Source organism: Microtus pennsylvanicus, chromosome X (assembly GCF_037038515.1).
Source record: "Microtus pennsylvanicus isolate mMicPen1 chromosome X, mMicPen1.hap1, whole genome shotgun sequence".
NCBI lineage: Eukaryota > Metazoa > Chordata > Mammalia > Rodentia > Cricetidae > Microtus > Microtus pennsylvanicus.
Window position 1 is genome coordinate 50,009,781 of NC_134601.1, and position 18,526 is coordinate 50,028,306.

Consider the following 18,526-nt stretch of genomic DNA (forward strand, 5'->3'; position numbering starts at 1 on the left):
CAGAGCAGAATTACTAATCTTAATCACTCATTTTATATAACTATGTAAATTATGCACAGAAAAATTATAAATATTAAACCCGTGAAGTCATTAATTAGGAAAGACATGAAAGTAGCATAAAATATGCAGATTATTAAAGACTATGCATAATTGTTATAATGAATCATTTCATATTCAAGGAATCAAAGTTCATTTTTACTATTTAAAAAGAAATGAACGCTTAGAATGTTCATGGATTAATTTAAAATATATTTTTGCTTTCTTGCTTAGCAAAAAAAAAAAGGGTGCTCTAGTGAATGTCATACCCAAGAATATATAGGAAGCACAAATTTAAAAAAGAAAGACAAAGTCGCGTGGTGAATCTGGGAGGAGATGGAAAGGTAGGTGACAATGACCAAAATGCAATGTATAAAATTCTCATAGAATAATAGTATTAAGCAAACAAAGAAAGTATTCACAAAATTGGGTCCATCATGTTAAGGATATTAAATGCTTCCTCATTTTCATGTGCAGAGCCCATTTTGCTGGAAATGGACCACTCCTTATTTTATGTATACACACCCCATATACCCAAAACTGCCAGGCAGATAATGGCTTAATATTTATGGATATTAATTGAAATTACTTTTGCTATCAATTTCCGTTGGTCAAGGAACAGTCTGTTTAAATGGGAGAGAATTTAGCAGCCTCATTAGAATTGTCCAATTACAATTATGTAATGTTTAGCCCAACTAACACACCAAAAGGAGTCAGCTACATCATGGGAAGAGTGGTAAGATAGTTTGTCCTCTAACTCAGTAAATTGCAAAATGATGCTACTATTAATTGCACAAGTTCTACAAAGTGGAAATCATAGTCACCTTAGGCATAGCAGTCAAAAAAACATGTGGTCACCCTACCTACAAGACAAACCTGGTTCTGCTTCTCCAGAATCTTCCACAATGCCATACTGTCCTCAGTATATTTGTCAAATGAAAAATAAACAAATGGCTAAAACTCAAATAACTGCAAAAATGAAAATTTTGATGTAAAAATGAATACAAATAGCCAACCATCACATTAAACACCAGGAGAATGCAAATTAAAGCCACAATGAGGTATCACCTCACACCTATTAGAATAGCTATTATTTGAAAGACAAAAACCAACATATGTTGCTGAAAATATGAAAAAAGGGACCTGCAAAGAGGAATGTAAGCTAGCACAGCCATTATGAAAGACAAAATGGAGGTTCTTTTTGCTTTTATTTTGTTGTTATTGTTTTATTTCAGTTTTTCAAGAAAGGGCCTCACTATGTAGCTTTAGCTATACTGAAACTCACTCTGTAGATCAGGTTGGCCTTGAACTCACAGACATCTGCCTGCCTCCCAAGTGCTGAGATTAAAGGCGTGCGCCATTACCACCCTTTTGATTTTTGTATAAATATGTGTGCCTGGTATACATGCATGTGCATGGATATCTATTATTTTCTACTATTCTCTACTTTGTTAAGGCAAAATCTCTCACTGACTGGGCTGATCTAGCCAGCTTCTGCCTTGGCAATGCACTGGGCCATCTCTCTAGCCCCTAAATGGAGTCTCTTCAAAAACAAGACAGAGTTGGGGTTTGGGGAGGTGGCTTAGCAGTTAAGAGCATTTACTGCTCTTGCAGAGCACCCGAGTTCAGTTCCCAGCATCTATATCCACATCAGGCTGCTCACAATCATCGTAACTTCACTTTCACAGGATCTAACATCTCCAACCTCCTTGGGCACCTACACTTACATGCCCACACTCACAGGTACACACATGCGCGCGCGCACACACACATAATTAAAAATAAGTTTCAAAACCAACTAGACAACGATGGGGATGTTGCTAATGTAGTAGAGTACTTACCTATCCTTGGGTTTAATTCTTAGCACTACCTAAACTGGGTGCGGTGGTACAATAATCTGTATGTATGTATATATATATTTCTGTATAGTACATATTTCCCATGTAGTAATCTCAGAACTCCTGAGGTAGAGAATCAGAATATCAAGCTCATTCTCAGCTACATAACAAATTTTAGGCCAGCCTGTGAAACACAATCTCAAAAACAAACAAAGCAGAGGCAGCTCTAACTCAAGATCTAGCAGTCTCACCACTGGGCATACATCCAGGGAAGTGAAATCAGGATGCTGAAGAGATTACCTGTATTTGCACATTTAATATAGTACTGTTTGTATGAGGAATCAGCTTTAGGTAACCATTGTTGAACAGACAAAGAAAATATAGTATATGTATACAAAATACTATTTAGCGTTAAAAAGATTAAAATTCTACCACTGGCAGAAACATGAATAGAACTAGATGAAATTATGTGAAGTAAAACATGTTAGGTACATATGTGGAAGCTAAAAGGTTAATGGGCACAAGGGTATAGTTGAACAGAAGTGACTTACTTTTTTCCATTTTGTTTGGAGACAGAGTTTCACTACATATCCAAGCTGACCTCATATTCACTGCCCAAGCCTCTAGAGACCTGGGATTACAGGCATGTACTACCAAGCCCTGCAGGACAAGGAATTTTTTCTTTTCTTTTTCCTGTTTCATGTGTGTGGGTGAATATGCAAGTGCAGGCCTGTGCATGTGGAAGCCTAATGCTGGTGTTGGGAATCACCCCCAATTTCCCTTCCATCTTAATTGTTGAAACAAGATCTCTAAATAAAACCTAGGCATACTGATAATGTCCAGTCTGTCAGCCAGCATGCCCTGCCAAAGCCTGTCTCCTCCTGGAATTAAAGGTATGCCACTATGTCCACCCAGCATTTATTTGGGCCCTGGGAATCAAAACTCAGGTCCTCATACTTGCATGCAAATGGTTTCCTTACTTAGCCAACTACTCAGTCCTGATTACTAATGTTCTGTAGTAAACTAGAGAAACTATGGTTGAAAATAACTAACCAGATACTTTAACTAATAGACAAGTTTTGAATATTCTGAATTCAAAGAAAATAAATGTCTGAAATGATAATGAATATTACTGATATGATTCAGTATATATTTCCCATGTAGTGAAACTTGTGACACTGTATCATATACACATAATTACTGTGTCAATTAAAAATATATTTTAAGGGCTAGAGAGATGGCTCAGCAATTAAGAGCACTGGTTGCTCTTCCAGAAGACCAGGGTTCATTTTCCAGCACCTCACAGTTGTCTGTAATCCCATTTCTAGGGGATTCAATACTCTTATACAGACATATATGCAGGCAAAAAAACCAATGCACATGAAAAAAATCATTTGAAGAAACAAACTATGTATACATATATATTAAAGAATATATACACACATATACATATATATTAAAGACTACAGAGGGCTGAGGTAGGGGACACTGAATTAGAGACCAGCCTGGGCTACATAATAAGGCCCTTCTGAAAACACAAATACACACACACCTCAGAATGGACATGATGTCTTGTGTGCCTCTAGACACTAATTTTTTGGGCTCTTGGGAAGACTTACGCAGAACTTTGGGCACTATGTTAACACAGTATGTCATAGAACATTAATTTCCTTTTGAGTAATATTTTAAAAAATGCCTCTCTTGAAAGATGACAATAAATTTCAGACTTGTGTGGCCTTGCCAATTTTCACTAGTATTCTATATATCCCTTAAGAGCTGACTTTTATCTATCTCTGAGCAATTTTTTGGAACACAGTTTTAGATACTTTTGACTAGCATTTTCCAGATGTTTGAAAACATTCTGACAATAATGTTCAAAGTTCTTTGTTGACTCAGCATAACCTAGATGATTAAGCAAGAAATTCAAAGAAACAAAAGTCTACTTGATAAGCAAGCAAGAAAAAATTTAATAAATATGTAAAATTTATATATATATATTTTAAAATTGTTGTATAACTAAGGAAAATGAAGAAATGGTTTAGAATGAAGTCATATAAATGCAAACTTCCAGTTTAAAACCTTGGGATTTTAGTTAATTGCAAATTCATTACAAGCCAACATTACATGGCTGCTAAAAAACTCACAGCCTTCAGACTGTGTTAGTGTCCAGATGTGGAACATTTACATCCAATTCAGCATAATGAATACTACCTCCAGTTCCAAACACGTTTTTGGAGGAACACTGACAAATATTCATGTCCTCAGAAGAACAATCAAGATATTATCATATGAGGAATAGTTGGAAAAGCCAAGACTATTTATCCTAAAAGGAGGAATGATTAGCATGTGGAAAAGCAATTCAAATTCCATGTATCTTTACCCTCACAGTGGAATTAAAGCCAATGGATATATTTAATATTTTATTTTTTGCATTTTAAAATTTGCATAGACACGCACATGCACACAAATACACACACACAGCAGGGTATGTGCCACAGGTCAGAGGACCACTCACAGGACCCAGTTTTCTCCTTCTACCATGTGATCTCCAAAGATAAAAATCAGATCATCAGGTTTGGCAACAAATGCTTTTGTGATGAGTCCTCTGGCTGGCTCATAACCAATACATTTTAGCCTCATATATAAATCAACTTTAAAACAAGCAAGTGTGGTACAAAATGAGTTGGGTTGCCTTGGAGATTGTGAGTTCTTCCCATCAGTAAGAGACCTCTTCAGTGTAGACCAGAAGACTAAGCATTTTCAACTCTGTAATTATCCTGAAGAATGGTCAGCATAAACAAAATCATGAAACTCACTGTCCCCGAGGTAATATTTCATATCTTGAGATGATCAAAACATATAAAATTAAAGATCTAGTCTTATTTAGCAACGACAGAAATTTTGTGAGGTTCAATTATTTATCCCATTCCAAATAGTGAAACTTTGTCATTCTACAGAAGTATCTCTGTGTGAAGCTTCAAAGAGGAGACTTTAAGTGGATAATATAGTGGCGCATTCCTGTAATCCTGGCATTCTGGAGTCTAGGGCAGAAAGGCGATGAGTTCAAGATGAGTTTAAGACCTTGTCTCAAAAAAAAAATAAATAAAAGGAGACTTCACTTTCTCAGGGACCAATTGCTTGCTGTTGATTTAGGTTACACAGGTTTGAAAAGCCAGTATTTGAATGAATACTAAATATAACGTTATAAGATGTAGAAGGGCACCAAAATAAGAGATAACAGATAAGCTAAAAGTGACAGAGAAGTGACTCAAGAGAAACCTGGGGGGGGGGGAGGTAAAAAATGGCTCAATAGGTGGTTTTTTTTTTTCCGAGACAAGGTTTCTCTGTGACTTTGGTGATGGAGGTGGGTCTTGTATCTTATCTGTTGCTTTCATTGGTTAACTAATAAAGAAAACTGCTTGGCCTGATAGGACAGAAAATTAGGTAGGCGGAATAGACAGAACAGAGAATGCTGGGAGAAAGAAGCCGAGTCAGTCAGTCACCATGATTCTCCCACCCGACACAGCAGCAGGTTAAGATCTTCCCTGGTAAGCCACCTCGTGGGCTACACAGATTATTAGAAATGGGTTAGATCAATATGTAAGAGCTAGCCAATAAGAGGCTGGAACTAATGGGCCAAGCAGTGTTTAAAAGAATACAGTTTCCGTGTAATTATTTCGGGGCATAAGCTAGTCATGCGGGAGCCGGGGCGGCCGGAACGCAGCCCACCGCTCCCCACTACACTTTGGAGCCTGTCCTAGAACTAGGTCTGTAGACTAGGCTGGCCTTGAACTCACCCGCCTGCCTCTGCCTCCCAAGGTGCTGGAATTAAAGGCATGCGCCACCACCACCTAGCATGGCTTGGTAGGTTAAAGTGCTTATTCCACACAATTCTGTGGCCGGAGTTAAATCCTGATAACTGATATAAAAGACAAAGGATGGAAACAACTCTAAAAAGTTGTACTTGGTCATGCATTTTGTGTGTGTCTCTCTCTCACACATATGTGAGTGCAATACACACACACACACACACACACACAAAACAAAACAAACCCGGGGTTGGAAGAAGGTAACAGTAAAGTAAGGAGTCACGTGAAATAAAGGCTGGGAAGGGACCGGAGGGAAGTATAATTCTATAAAAGCAGAGAATTGTGAATATAGAAGAAAATTGGGTATATGCCTATTGGCGAAAGGTTACAGAATGGCTTTGCATGTTAAAAAATAAAAGAAAGAAAAGAAGAAAAAGAAAAGATCCAAGGAGCAATCGTGTATGCTGAGATAATTTAAGACTTCTGTATCAATATATTCAGGCTTTGTACTGGGTAACCAGAAATGGAGAAAAGCAGGGAGCACAATGTCAAAGAAACCTTTGCCAAAAAGGGGAAGGCAGTTGGGAATCTTGAGGGAAATAATGATTGGGAAAAACTATACCATGGAAGTCAATAATGAAATGAAATGAAATGGAGCAGCAAGAAATGGTGCATGCTTTTATGATGGATTTGGAGTACTTTATAATGGCAATATAGTTGGTTTAAAACACACATGAAATGCTGGGATTAATGGCGCATGCCTGCAATCTTAGCACTTGGGAGGTAGAAGCAGGAGTTCAAGTGCAGCCTGTTACATGGTGAGTTCAAAATAAACCTGATCACATAAAATCCCGTCTCCCCCTCAAAAAAGTAAAATACACATGTGTACACAGACACACACATCCTAGTCAGCTCTGTGAATAAAACTATGGGCAGGTGCTAAGAATAGAAGACTGCTAACCTGGAGAAAAACAAGGAAGTAGGTTGAGACATACAGAAACAAAAAAACCCTGTCATTTTTCTGTTTACAGACAACACAAAAGTTTTTCTCCTAAATTTTTATTAAGAGATGTAAAATAAAGGTTATTTGAAAGGGAAAAAAGAACAAAAAAGGGATATAAGCCATAATATTGCTACCATATTAAAGCATACTAATGATCAAGACCCAGAATGTAGTAATCAATGATTTGAAAATAATGCTAGCTTTGTTCAGTAATAGTATCACAGCCAATAAAGTTTACTGGGACATGATTATTGCTAATAGAAAACTAAAGTGTTAGGAGTAGATGCAAGCCTTCAACCTCAGCACATAGGAGAGAAGACAGAGGTGGGAGGATATCTATGAGTTCGAAGTCAGCTTGGTCTACAACATAGTGAGACCATTTCAGAAAAAAAAATGTTATACTGGCAAGATTACAAATGCTCTTTATCTCAAAAAAGAAAGAAAACTAGTATTATTTGGTTCAGGATAAATTATTCTTTCCTTACAAAAACTAGTATTATCACTTAAAAACTGTCAACTTGCTCCTACATGCTGGTCAAGTGCCCACAAAGTTGTGAAAAGGAGCAAAAAAGTAGATTGCTCAGCCCCCACAAAGAAAATTGTACTAACACAGCAGTGGAACTCAAGGCTAGACACCAGCTACATCTTCAGGCACATGCATCTATGGGCTCATGGGTTACAGGTGCTTACAAGCCTATCATTCCTAAGGGAATACTCAACATGAACTGTAATTGTGGAGCTTAAAAACAAGGCTGGTAAGCCGGTGGTGGCGCATGCCTTTAATCCCAGGTGAAAGGAGGGGATCAAGGTTGTCTTCTGACCTCTACACACATGCATCCATATACGAACAGGTGTGTGTACACATGCGCCCGTGTGCATGTGCACATACACACACACACACACACAGAATGTTTTAGCTGATTCACTCTGTTCTATTAACCACAGAAAGGCAATATCTATTCACTAGTATGCTTTAAGACTTTAGACTTCTATTTTCTATTATAGACATGGATGCTCTCCCATAAACTTATCAAAGGGTTTCCATCTACAATCACAACATTAAATATTCCCCAGAATTCTATATCTGGGATGTTTTCACCTTAAGAGAATATAACATATGGCTTAGGAAAAATGAAATAGGGGTCCTTATATCACAATTTGTTTCAGGAACTCTGGCTCACAACAGAAGAATGTTAGCTTTTAGAAGATAATGGTAGCTGGATGGTGGTGGTGCACACCTTTAATCCCAGCATTTAGGAGGCAGAGGGATCTCTGTGAGTTAGAGGCCAGCCTGGTCTACAGCGCTGGTTCCAGGACAGTTAGGAATGTTACACAGAGAAACCCTGTCTCCAAAGACCAAAAAAAAAAAAAAGGTCAATGGTATATGTCAAGCATGATACCTCAATAAGTCCAAGTTTTTGGGAGACAAGTAACCACACAGGCTTAATACCTGGGTTATATACCAATTTAAGGCCAGCCACCACTATATGAATTTGAGGGTAGACTAACCTACACAAAGCCCTAAGTCAAATAAAACAAAAAAAAGGATAACGATGAAAATCACATTATCACAAAAACAGTGGTATGCTACTAGCTAACGGTGTTCCTACAGCTAAAGAACAAATTCAGCTGAGTCTGAAAGAATGTGTTTCAACCTCAAATTAAGTGAGCTTTGCAAGTGGTGTAGGCACAGAATTTGAGACACATGCTCCCAATTTAAAAAAAAGAACCTCAGCAATCATCAAATTCACTCAGAATTCTATAAGAAAAAGTTGAACATCCCAACAGAGACTCAGAATATTTGCAAATAAAGATCAGCAAAATTACTGAATCTCATTTGTAATCAAAAATGAATAATTACATGATACTTTTTTATCCTATTCGGCAAAGATCACTATCACAAGTCAATATACCCATAAACATTGGAAGGAATTGGACAGACAAAACCTGATACATTGTGCTTAGGGAAATAAAACAAATGGCTGACTTACTTAGGCTTTTACTGCTGTAAAGAGACACCACGACCATGGCAACTCTTAAGAAGGAAAACAATTAATTGGCGCTGGCTTACAGTTTCAGAGTTTTAGTCCATTGTCATCATGGCGGGAAGACTAGCAGGAAGCATGGCAGCATGTAGGCAGACATGGTGCTGGAGAAGGAGCTAAGAGTTCTGTATCTTGATCCATAGGCAACAGGAAGTGCACTGTCACACTGGGCATGACTTGAGCATATATGAAACCTCAATACCCACCTCCATAGTGACACATTTCCTTCAACAAGGTCACATCTACTCCAACAAGGCCCTACCTCCTAATACTGCCACACCCTATGAGCCCATAGGGGCCATTTGCATCCAAATCAACATAGTCACATATTTGTAATCCTGCTAAATTGGAGGCTAGCCTAGACTACAGGAGATCCTATCTCAAAAAAAGTATATAGGCCAGGCAGTGGTAGCGCACACCTTTAAAGGGAGACAGGACAGGTGGATCTCTGTGATTTGGAAGTTATCCTGGTATATAAAGCAAGTTCCAGGACAGGCTCCAAAGCTACAGAGAAACCCTATCATAAAAAACCAAAAAGAAAAAAAGATATAAGTTCAGTTTAACAGCATACAGTGCACTTATCATAGAACGTGGGCTCAATTCTCTGCACCAGAAACAGAAGCAGTAATTATAAACTTTCTGGGTAATAGTGGCACACGCCTTTAATCCCAGCACTCAGGGAAACAGAGGCAGAAGGATCTCTGTGAGTTCGAGGCCAGCCTGGTCTATAAAGTGAGTTCCAAGTCAGCTCAGGGCTGTTACACTGAGAAACCCTGTCTTGGAAAAAACAGTAATAATTATAAACTCAGGTTGGACAGATGAAGCTGTTCATCAGGTAAAAGCCTGGCAACCTGAGTTCAATCTGCAGTTCCCAGGTGAAAGCATCCTTCTAACCTCCTCATGCATTGTGGCACATGTGCCCCCCGTGCAAATCATTAAAAAAAGCAAACCCCAGATTGTAGAACCAGGGGTATATTAGATCAAATACTTGCGTGGTGTTCCATCCCCAGAACCATAGCAAGCAACAACAAAAAGTCACAAAATTTGGGTTGTAGATGAATACTAACGTACAGCAAACATATTTTCATGATACTGTATTAAGAAGCTGTTTGCAGAGTTTTGGTGTAATTAAGTCGTGCAATGCCTGCTTAGCATGCACGAGGTCCTGGGATCTCCAGAATAGCATAATGATGTTGCTACAAGCTATATAACCCCAATAATAAGAACATATAAAATGGCAGTGTTATACACTGAAATTCTATTGTTGAGGGCATGGTGACTGACAAATGTATCTCCATATACAGGAGGTTGATGCAGGAAAACTGCTCAAAGTTTGAGATTAGCCTGGGATACACAGTGATTTCCAAACCAGCTTGGATCACAATGGGAGACCCTATTTTAAAAAAACCTGTTATCTCTGGGTAATGCTATTACTGATTTATTTTCTTCTTTGTGCTTTCTTTCTTTTTATCCAGCTAGTATACTGAACTCTAATAAATAGAATAAGCAGGCAGACTCTTAATTTGTCAGGGGATCATTATACAATCCTGCCCACAAGAGTGTCATCTGGCTACTATCCATGTCAAAATGCTTCCTTCATCTGTGAATACATTGACCTAATAAGCTGAGTACTGGGGCCTTGTACTGCCAGGTTTTGACTTTCCATTAAAGACAAGTTCCATAAATTACAGAAGAGAGAACAATAGATTCTTTAGTTTGCTACCTAGTCTAAGATTTCCTGCCAGTTTGCTACTTAGATAACTGTCTAGGAGGAAAACAAACAAGAGAGGAGAAACTGTAAATTGATGTTAACAGTGTTGATCAACAGGTTAGACAAGAGATGGAGAAGATAAAGGTGAAGTCTTAGCGATGGACAGGTTATGTTCCTGGTACTTGCCAGGAAACAAATGCCTTTTGATCCACTGGTTACGTGGAAATAACTCAGCTACAAAAAGGGAAAAAAAACCACTTAATCCTGATTGTCACTTTGCTGGAGAGGAGGGTAAATTTCTCAATTTTGGAGATAGATAGGATCTTACTTTGTACAATGGGTTGTGTTGGCCTAGAACTCAGTAGATAGCTCATGATGGTCTGCAATGTCTCCTGCTTTAGCTTACCAATGCTGGTATTACCGGTATAAGCCACATTTCTATCTGGCTCATTAGTTTTGAGTTGAAAATAAATGGGTTTTGTTTAAAAGCATTTTTAACTGATCTGTAGTTAACCATTAATATACTGGCATGTAAAAATAATTAGGAGGACCTGATGATGCATGCCTTTAATCTCTCAGCACTAGGGAAGCATAGTCAGGTAAATCTGTGAATCTGAGTCCAGTCAGATCTACATAGTGAGTTACAACTCACCTAAGGCTACATAGTGAGACCCTGTCTCAAAAAAGAAATTAAAAAAGGAAAAAGGACAATGGTTTTTAAAAACCTAATAAGAACAAAGGATTATACCTACCTCTAGCCAAAAATGTCCCTCATTTTACTTTCTTTTTTATTTTATTCCTCATATATCTTACAAAGGGGCAGCTGATTGAGAAACAATTATACTGAAAATTAGAAATATTTCATTTTATAGCCATTCAAAAGCAAACTTGCACACAATGAACTGGGCATGGTATCCATGACTTTAATCCCAGCACTTGGGAGGCAGAGGCAGCAGACATTTGTGAGTTCCAGGCCAGTTAGAGGTACAAAGTGAGATAGTCTCAAAAGCTTAAAAAATTTCATATATGAGACTATGTGCTGAACAGGAGAGCAGAAATCGCTCCTTTCATAGATACAGATACTAAGGCACACAGAAAAGAAAATTTGACCAAGGCCACATAGCTGATTACTGACAAGTTATTCTGATCTTCTGTACTTGATTACATAACTCTGGGATCAGGGTCAGTATTGACAATCAGGTGATCTCACAATGCCCTGTCGGTGTTCATTTAGTGAACGTTTTGGCAAGTGGGTTATATTACTTAACCTAGAAATTTCACAGAATAAATTATTAATTTGTTTGTAATGCTTGGGATGGAAACCAAGGCCCATGCATGCAAGGAAAACATTTTACGAGGCTGTACTTTGAAACCCCAGCATGAAATATTTATCTTATGTTCATGCTAGGAATCTCAAGCAAGTGCTAAACAACCTTTTTTATTTGTGTGAGATGAGGCCTCACATAGCCCAGGCTAGCCATACACTTGTTTTATAGTGGGCATGGAAGGTTAGTCATGAACTTAAAAATATGAAATCACATTTACTTATTTATTTAGTGTGGGGAGCATGTGCAGAAGTCAAGAATACTCGCAGTCACTGGCGCTCTCATTTCACTATGGGACTTAATCCAGGTTATCAGACTGAAGGCAAGAAAGTTCACATACTGAGTCATCTCACCAGCACGGATCTTTGATGTGAGAGTGATTTCTTATTAATAAAGAAACTGCCTAGACCCATTTGATAGGCCAACCCTTAGGTAGGCGGAGAAAACAGAACAGAATGCTGGGAGAAAGAAGCGGAATCAGAGAGTCACCATGGTTCTCCCACTCCAGACAGACACAGGTTAAGATCTTTCCTGGTAAGCGAACCTCGTGGTGCTACATAGATTATTATAAATGGGTTAAGAGGATAAAACTAATGGGCCAGGCAGTGTTTAAAAGAATACAGTTTCTGTGTAATTATTTCGGGTAAAGCTAGCCGTGCGGGTGGCCGGGTGCCGGGGACGCAGCCCACCGCTCTTATTTCAACAGAGTGGCACCCAACGTGCTAATGAACTCCACGTAAAACCTGAGAGGGCTTTAAAAGGAGAGAGAGAATTTAAGACAGCTTTTTGCTGTTTCTGGGTTGCGTGCCACAAAGAAATTATCCTGACTCAGCAGCAGTAAAAAACTGGCTGTTTTAAAATGCCAGCTTTCTGGGCTGTGCTGCCATTATGATCTCTGTCTGGCTCCTGCAGGAGACAGAGCTTTTGAATGGAGCATTTGGAGTAAAATGCTATGGCTTGCTTGATGTCAATGTGGACTGCTATGTGCCTGGAACTGTGCGCAGCTCAGAGGCACAAGCAGCTCCGCCATGCTAGTGGTGCAATGTGCAAGGATCAGAGGCATGAGCGGCTCCACCATGTTGGACTGGGCGGGGCCAGCAGGCAGTACCTGGTTTTTGACCTAGGAATGTCACAGCTTAGATTCTTAAACGCTTAGTGATTTAAAGGCGCAAAACAAAGTGCTCCTGGATAGTAAAAAAAAAAAATTACAGATTCACAATAAAACAGATTCAGACACTGTTGGATGAATGTACGTAGGCTTGAGAGAGAGAAGAAAAAGAATATAAAGAATAAAGTTAATGTCTTTAAAAAAAGGGTAAAGTCTTTAAAGAGACAGAGTACAGAGATTAAAAGAAATAAAAAAATAAGCCACATAAAAATGGAAAATTCACAGAGAGACTGGATTATGTACATTGTGTTTTCCTTAAAATTTTTGACTGTGAAGGAGCTAAGTACAGAGAGACATTTCATTAAATGGGCTGCTAAGCTAAACCAGAATGGATATAAGAGTATTACGATTTCAAAATTTGGGTCTAAGGATATGATGCTTTGGAGAGGGTCTTCTTTTGTTTTCACAGAGGACCAGACCCTGTGGATTGATTCTTTTTTTTTTTTTTTTTTTTTGGTTTTTCGAGACAGGGTTTCTCTGTGGCTTTGGAGCCTGTCCTGGAACTAGCTCTGTAGACCAGGCTGGTCTCGAACTCACAGAGATCCGCCTGCCTCTGCCTCCCGAGTGCTGGGATTAAAGGCGTGCGCCACCACCGCCCGGCTTCCTGTGGATTGATTCTATCCCGATATGGTTATGGTATGATAGACCACGACCTCCCGAAAGGTTCCTGTGAACACCCTCAAAAAATTACTTCACTCAACTGCCAACTGAGATAAACCTGGCACACAGGTTACACCCTAAATGATCTGATTAACAGCGCCCCCGTTCAGCAGGAAGCAGTTTGGAGAGAAAAAACTGCACCCATGTTCCCAAACATTGTTTATAAATGTTCTTTTACATTTAAAGGGGGATATGATATAGATATGAATAATTTACATTCTTATGGATTTTAAGGTCAATTTTGTTATATGTATATGCATATTTCTGCTATTAAGATATTGTGATTGTGTAGTTCGTGTAAAATGTAATGTATATAGGTTGTTAATGGATAATAATAGTCAAGCTTGTAGTCATGTCAGTTAAGATTTTCTAGATGTACATAGATATATTTTAGATAGGCATTCTTCATATTTTTCAAAGATTATAGAACATGGCATTTTAAATGTTTTAATAACTTAGGACTTTTCATGACAATGAGACATGTCTGCTCCTGGCGGCACCAATCTACTTCGAGAAGAAGATGGGCATCGAAGAGGCTCCTTATGGAGTTTGATAGCCATTTGGGCAAGAAACTGTTCTTGCCTGGATTGTTGCATAAAATGGACACAGAGAACCCACAGAGAGAGGACTGCTGAACTTGCCTAAAGGTGAGACGGTCTTTTGGGGTTCCTGATTCATCAAAGAGTATGTAAGACATTCTGCAGGGCACAGCACATAGTGACTGAACTGCCTTTGAAATTTCCTGCTTCATGGAAATGTCTGCTGGATACTATGGGCCTGTAGGCCGAAGATGGATGCCCCAATGGAACAAAAGAACTTTGGGTGACTATACAGGCAGCGAGATGTCTCTGTCATTTCTAGAGTTTTCTTATTTCTTGTTTACTTAGGTAATATTGTATCTTTCTGGAGTCTTTGATAGAGTTGAAGAATGGATAGATAATCATAGTTTTCCTTAGTTATTATAAAGCATAAAATAGATATAAGTATTGTAACTGTAATTCTTGCGTAATAACTGTTTTGCTATATGTAATTTTACTATGTTAAAGTTAAAGCCTTTCTTTTTTGTTTAAACAGAAAAAGGAGAAATGATGTGAGAGTGATTTATTATTAATAAAGAAACTGCCTAGACCCATTTGATTGGCCAACCCTTAGGTAGGCGGAGAAAACAGAACAGAATGCTGGGAGAAAGAAGCGGAATCAGAGAGTCACCATGGTTCTCCCACTCCAGACAGACGCAGGTTAAGATCTTTCCTGGTAAGTGCACCTCGTGGTGCTACATAGATTATTAAAAATGGGTTAAGAGGCTAAAACTAATGGGTCAGGCAGTGTTTAAAGGAATACAGTTTCCGTGTAATTATTTTGGGGCATAAGCTAGCCATGTGGGCGGCCGGGTGCCGGGGACGCAGCCCTGCCGCTCTTATTACAACAGATCTTGATTAGAACTCTTGATCCATCTGTCTCTATCTCCCAAGTGCTGTGATTACAGAGGTATAGACTGCTGTAATATAAAATATGCCTAGCTATTTTATTATTATTTTTGAGATAGGATCACATTATGTAGTTCAGGCTAGCTTCAAAAGTTGTGATCTTTCTGCTTTGGTCTCCTGAGTGCTGGAATGACAAATGTGCACCACTGTGTCAAGCCCTTGAAACAAATTCCTGATGGGAGTCTATTTTTTTTCCTTTTCCCACAACAAAATATTTTGCTCTATCTGTAAACAACTTTGTTGTCTATAGTAAAACATTTAGTAGGTGTAGTCTGTCTAGGCTTTATCTTTATTGAATTAATTTTACCTTTTCTTAATGGTAAGGTGTCATGAAAATCAGGCTTAAAACTTACTATGTATCGTGGGCTGGCCTACAACTCGTGATCCTCCTCCTTTCACCTACCAAGTACTTATAGGCATGCATCACTAAACTTGGGTTTTAGCTTAAATACTGGAGAAAGTAATCTACCTCAGTTATGCTAGCCTTGATTTTAAAAGTATTTTTTAAACTGGGTGGTGGTGGCGCACACCTTTAATCCCAGCACTCAGGAGGCAGAGGCAGAGGGATTTCTGTGAGTTCGAGGCCAGGTTGTTTCTACAGAGAAAGTTCCAGGACAGCCAGGGCTGCTACACAGAGAAACCCTGTCTCAAAAAAACAAAAAAGAGTATGTATTTAATGTTCTCAAGTACCAAACATTACCTTGCAATTTTTATTTTCCTTAACACTATATTATAACTAAATGCTTAGCTGTAGGTAAATATTTGCTCCAATCCAGAAAACATGCTGAAAAGAAATGAATTTAAGTATATATTCGTGTAATTTCATATCTTGTCCTCTTTCCTTCTTTTACCATGTTTCTTTTGATCATAACTATAATTTGTCAGTGAACTTTTAAAATTTAGTTGGGGGTTTTGATATGTGATATCTGATTTAACTTTACAAAACACACTTATAACTCTCAGGTATAAAATGGGCAAACTGTGGTTCTGACTGGTGGTTGTCAGACATAACGTAGCAAATGAAAGACAAAAAACCCGTTTGTTATTAATATGGTTCTATAGAAAGTACCATAAATATTATTGGTAGCATCTACAGAGGTATAAGAAAATGTGAGGCTTCCTAACCTTTCTATGCTTGAAAATGTTCTGAAGCATGAAAGTCAGATCAGATCGCACAGGCATGCACAGTGAGGGGCCTATTTTGTTCACTTGAAGAAAGGGTTTTACTATGTTGCCAAGGCTGTCCATGAACTAAAAGTCTTCCTTTCTCTACTCACAACTACTAACATAGTGTCCCATCCTGGACAGACTCCAAGTCTGTTCTAAGGTCAAAAAATGGTTACAGATATATAAAAATATAAATTAAACATGTAAGTATAGATGCCATGGAATGCATAGTAGCAGCACCTTTTCTCCATTTAACCAAATACCCTTTAAAAAAGGTAGTCTTAGCCAGCCATGGTGGCACATTATCTGTAATCTCAGTACTTATGAAGCAGATGGGAGGACCAACCACAAATTCATGACTAGCCAACTCTACACAGTCACAGCACACCTTTAATCTCAGCACTTGGGGAGGAAGATGGATCTCTGTAAATTCAAGGCCAGCCTGGTCTACTACAGTGTGAGTTTTAGGACAGACTCCAAAACTACAGAGAAACCCTGTCTTGAAAATCAAAAAAAAAAAAGGTTGATCTTAGCCTAACATGGATATATCAGACCTATAATCCCAGCATTCAAGAGGATGGAGCTAAAGCAGGAAGATTAAGAATCCAAATCCCAGCTGGGTGACTGTGGTACTTGCTGCCATTAGGTTGATCTTGTGAGTTCAAGGCCAGCCTAGTCAACAGGAGTTCCTGGACAGCGAGAGCTATACAGAGAAACCCTGTGTCGATAAACAAAAACAAAACAAAACAACAAAAAAACGAATTCAAGTCCTACCTGGGCTACATAGCAGACCTTACCTCAAAATGTAAAACGTCTAAACTCACTCAGTCTGACCATTCTGACCATTCAATCAGTGTTACTTATTCCCAGTCTACGACTAGTAATTAATTGCTTTTCACCATGTCTCAAATTCTTGAAAATAACTATAAAACCAGATCATGAAACAGGTAGAGCAAATTACATGTATAATCCCAATTCCTCATGAGGCTGAGGTAGGATCCCAAATTCAAGGCCTCCCGGGGGTACACAGGGAATACCAGACTGGCATGGGCTACACAACAAAACATGCTCAAATATATATGAAGGCGTTCTAACAGGTTACAAGAAGGCTCATTTCCAGGAACTGGAGTTACAGGTAGCTGTGAGCTACATGATGTGTATGCTGGGGACCAAATGGTCCTGAAGAAGTGCCACAAGTGCTCTTACCTGATGAACACTGGGTTAATAATTATTTTTACCAAGAACTTCATCTAATATTATAGTCAATGTCATTTTTGTCTCTGGGTTTTTGAGACAAGGTGTCATGAAGATTTGGTTGGCCCAGAACTCACTTTGTAGACCAGACTGACCTCAAACTCAGAGATCCGCCTCACTCTGGCTCCCACATGCTAGTATTAAAGGTGTGCACCACCATATGGGGTATTATGGGTATAGTCAGAATTTATGCATTGATTTTTGATGTTATCTCTACAACTGTTTGCCCAGAAAAGGAGTCTGTGAGCTCCTGGTGTAGGAGGTCCTTCTGTCTATGTTGTTTTCATTGGTTAATAAAGAAACTGCCTTGGTCTGTTGATAGGGCAGAACTTAGGCGGGGAAGACAGAACTGAATGCTGGAGAAAGAAAGCAGAGTCAGAGAGAAGCCATGGAGCTGCCAGAGACAGATGCTGGGAATTTTACCCAGTAAGCCACTGCCACGTGGCAATATACAGATTAATAGAAATGGGTTAAATTAATATAAGAGTTAGCCAATAAGAAGTTAGAGCTAATGGGACAAGCAGTGATTTAATTAATACAATTTCTGTGTGGTTATTCCAGTTCTGGGTGGCCGGGACAAAAAGTGGGCCCTTCTCCTACAAGCTCCCATAAATTTTCCTACTCTCAAATCTAGAAGTCTGCTTCTTTCTTTTTAAAATCCCATTCTGCATTTACCATACAAAACAAAACAGACCAGCAACTGCCATTTATACTTCCAAAAAATTCAAATTGAAATACTTAGTATAAGAAGTTTGAAATTAAATGCCAAGGGGCTCTGAGTAATCCCAGCACTCAGGAGGCAGAGGCAGGAGGATTTCTGTGCATTTACACCTAGCCAGAACTAAATAGACAGATTGAATCTCAAAATACCACCACCACCAATATAACAAAATAAATATTTTATTATAACACATATACTAAAATTGTATTATAAAATATACAATAATAATAAATACATAAAATTAAATGAAAGAAAGCTAGGTGTGGAAGCATCCATCTATAATCCTAGCACTCAGGAAACTG

The 18,526-nt window shown here is 38.6% G+C and overlaps 1 protein-coding gene across 4 annotated transcripts in view; it reads right to left on the reverse strand.

Moving 5' to 3' along the window:
• Xiap (X-linked inhibitor of apoptosis) overlaps window positions 1-18,526 on the reverse strand; it is a 45,098-nt gene that overhangs the window by 21,245 nt on the left and 5,327 nt on the right. The gene's annotated exons all lie outside the window — the stretch shown is intronic.